Here is a 5,000-nt window from a genome sequence, read left to right on the forward strand (position 1 = left end):
TATATATATCTATCTATATATATTATATATATATAATATATATATATTATATATATAATATATATATATATTATATATAATATATATATCATATATATACATATATACTATATACATAATATATAGATAGATAGATACATACATACATACATACATACATACATACATATATATAATATATATTTCATTATTTCAATTATTATATAATCATATTTCAATTACAATTTTATATTTATTACCCATATAACGTATTTATATTCACTATCTATATTACATTTCTATATCCCTCATTTTGAATATTCATTATCTTGGATATACATCTATACTAATTACCTTAATTACATATCTATATTTCTTAGTTCAATCAAGTATTTAAAAAAGTAGTTCAATAATATATTTTCAAATAAATAGTTTTATCATATATCTATCTTCATTAGTTAAATCTGGTATATGTAATCTCTAGTTCAATTATGTATCTGAGTAAGATATGAGGATACCAAATATCAAAGACAAATAGAATGAGAATAAGACGCCACTCTTGATCCTTCTTCTCGTAAATTACACTATAAGATATTTCCTTTTCATGTTATCTTGCTTACGAAGGAGGCAATACTATTTTTTATGCTTTATTTCCACTTGTCTTCTCATTGCTTGCCGATCTTGTGGCTTCCTCGAAGCAGCCACGAATTTCACCTTCATGATTATAACAATAGAATGAACGTGATACCGTAATCTATACGAACGTTGGACGGCGTAATACAGTAAACATTTAACCAAGGGAGGGATATTAAAAGGGAAATAAACAGTTAAGAAGTGGAAGAAAGTAAAATATTGATATTGCTTATCCTAATTTCATCACTTGAAATGTCTGAAAGACATAAATCGACTAACAAGTAAGGGATTGGGAATCCGAGTGGGTACAATATACGATAGAAATAAAGCCTGAAGTTGTCTGATTTCTTGTCAAACAAGATCTTATTATCATGATGAAGTGCATTATCCTACTGGCATCTGTATCCATTGCATTTACAACTGCATAGCCAACATCTTACAGACAGGATGGTTCCTATAAGAGTGTAGGCTTGAATTTGGCTCACGATTTCGTCTTGCCAACAATTCCAGGAATTCAACTTCAAGTGTCTTCCATTCCTCTACCCATACCAACGTTGCGCCAGGAGTTCTTCAGAGTTCCACTTCCTGGTCTGACATATCAGGAAAACATCGTCCGTGGATACTAAGGCTCAATGCAAAATAATGTACATGAATGCCGATACTGAATAAACTATAAAATTCCATATCCAATATTTTTATCATATACTTCCATATCTATTAATTAAATTAGATGTTTATATTCATTACTTCATCTCATTCTTACATTCATTATCTACATCACATTCTTATATTCATTATCTACATCACATTCTTACATTCATTATCTACATCACATTCTTACATTCATTATCTACATCACATTCTTACATTCATTATCCACATCACATTCTTACATTCATTATCTACATCACATTCTTACATTCATTATCTACATCACATTCTTACATTCATTATCTACATCACATTCTTACATTCATTATCTACATCACATTCTTAAATTCATTATCTACATCACATTCTTAAATTCATTATCTTTATGATAACATTTCTATATTTCGTTTATATGTATATATTCATTACTTTTCCATGATGAATATCTCACTTATATTTTTAGATTCAACAATCTTCACTACTACATTTATCATTCTAATTTCTTATTTAAAATGTATGTTTATATTGATCAGCTTAATTACACACACACATATATATGTATATGTATATGTATATATATATATATATATATATGTATGTATATATGTATATATATATGTATATATGTATGTATGTATGTATATATGTATAGATGTATATATGTATATATGTATATATATATATATATATATATATATATATATATATATATATATATGTGTGTGTGTGTGTGTGTGTGTGTGTGTGTTTGGGGGGAGGGGAAGTATCAATTATCTCCATCACATATTATATATATGCACATGTATATATACATATATTATATTATATATAGATTATATATATATCATATCTATCATATCTATCATTCATTTCTATATTCCGTTGTCTCAGTTACATTTCTATGTTCATTATCTCCGTTACATTCTTACATTCATTATCTCAATTACATTTCTATAGTTCGTTGTCTCGGTTACATTTATATATTAATTATCTCAATTACATTCTTATTTTCATTATCTTAATTACATTTATATATTAATTATGCCATTGTCACATTTCTAATATTATCTCAATCACATTTCTAATATTATCTCAATCACATTTCTAATATTATCTCAATCACATTTCTAATATTATCTCAATCACATTTCTAATATTATCTCAATCACATTTCTAATATTATCTCAATCACATTTCTAATATTATCTCAATCACATTTCTAATATTATCTCAATCACATTTCTATATTCTGTTGTCTCAATTACATTCCTATAGTTTGTTGTCTTAATTACATTTCTATAGTTTGTTGTCTCTATTACATTTCTATAGTTTGTTGTCTCTATTACATTTCTATAGTTTGTTGTCTCAGTTACATTTCTTTATTAATTATCTCTATTACATTTTTATTTTCATCATCTCAATTACATTTCTATATTCATTATGCCAATTACATTTCTATATTCATTATCTAAACTATATTCGTTATCGCAATTACATTGCTACATTTATTAATCATCTCAAATATACATATATATTCATTATCAGTTATGTATATATATATAAATATATATATATATGTATATATATAAATATATATATGTATATATATAAATATATATATATGTATATATGTAAATATATATATAGATATATATATGTATATATATAAATATATATATATATATATATATATATATATATATAATATATATATATATATATATATATATATAATATATATATATATATATATTTATATATAATATATATATATATATATATATATATATATATATATATATATATATCCGTCATCTCAATTATATTTTCATTATTTCATTATTTCATTTCATTGTTTTTTTTCATAATTTCTCTTATCATTTCAATTATTTTTATATGATTATATATATATATATATATATATATATATATATATATATATATATATATATATATATATATGTATGTATGTATATGTCGCTTATTCAGTTCTTGATTTTCTGTAGCAATTACTTTCATGGCCGGTTTCTATTTAATCATGTAATCATAAATGCTGATAATTTATATTTCTGTCCAACAGGTCTCGATATTGGTTCAAAACTGACAAGTGACTCTTGCGATCCAAGATTCAGCTACGATATATTTCACAAATGGACATAAAACAAGGAAAACGTGAAACAGATGGGAAGTGGAAGAAACTAAAATGTTTGAGGTTTCTTACCCTCAGTCTTCCACTAACAATTAAGGGATTGGGAATCCGAGTGAACGCAATATACGATACAAATAAGACGTGAAGTTGTTTGCCTTGTCAAACAAGACATCATTACCATAATGAAGTGTTTTATCCTACTGGTATCTGTATTCATTGCATTTACAACTGCACAACCAACATCTTACAGGCAGGATGGTTCCTATAAGAGTGTAGGCTTGAATTTGGCTCACGATTTCGTCTTGCCAACAATTCCAGGAATTCAACTTCAAGTGTCTTCCATTCCTCTACCCATACCAACGTTGCGCCAGGAGTTCTTCAGAGTTCCACTTCCTGGTCTGACATATCAGGCAAACATTGTGCATGGATACTAAGGCTCAATGCAATACAATGTACATGAATGTCGATAATGAATAAACTATAAAATTACATATCCATTATTTTAATTATATACCCCAATATTTACATTATCTCCATCACATTCTTACATTCACTATCTTAATTACATTGCCATAATGAGTACCTCACTCCATAATAAGCATCTCACATTTCTAGATTCATTATTATAACCATATTGTTACAATTCTATTCATTATGCCAATCAGATTTCTATATATATTATGCCAATTAAATTTTTATACTGTGCCAATTAGATTTCTATATATATTATACCAATTAGATTTCTATATTCCATTTCTATATGCCATTTAGATTTCCATATTATGCCATTTAGACTTCTATATTATACCATTTAGATTTCTATATTATACCATTTAGATTTCTATGTCATGCCATTTAGAATTCTATATTATGCCAATTAGATTTCTATATTCATTGCGCTAATTAAATTTCTATATTCATTATGTAGAATACATTTATTATCTCAATTATATTCGTTATCGCAATTCCAATGCTACATCCAATATTTCCATTCTTCTAAAAAATGCACATATATTAATTATCTCAATTATATATATTCATATCCATCATCTCAAGTAAATATTTAGTGTCGCAATCAATCAATCAATCAATATATATATATATATACATATATACATATATTTGTATATATATATATACGCATATATGTATATGTGCATATATATATATATATATATATATATATATATATATATGCATATATATATATATATATATATATATATATATATATATATATATATATATATATATATATATGCATATATATATATATATATATATATATATATATATATATGCATATATATATATATATATATATATATATATATATATATATATATATATATATATATATATATATACAGATATATGGTCGACCTGATTGATAAAGTTATATGTTTATACCAGTGAAGAAAGCACACACACACATACACACACACACACACACACACACACACACACACACACATATATATATATATATATATATATATATATATATATGTGTGTGTGTGTGTGTGTGTGTGTGTGTGTTTGTATGTGTGTGTTTTTTTCTTCACTGGTATAAACATATATCTTTATC

Source organism: Penaeus japonicus, unplaced genomic scaffold (assembly GCF_977035675.1).
Source record: "Penaeus japonicus unplaced genomic scaffold, GWHDUDI00000001_assembly GWHDUDI00000018, whole genome shotgun sequence".
Taxonomy (NCBI): Eukaryota; Metazoa; Arthropoda; class Malacostraca; order Decapoda; family Penaeidae; genus Penaeus; species Penaeus japonicus.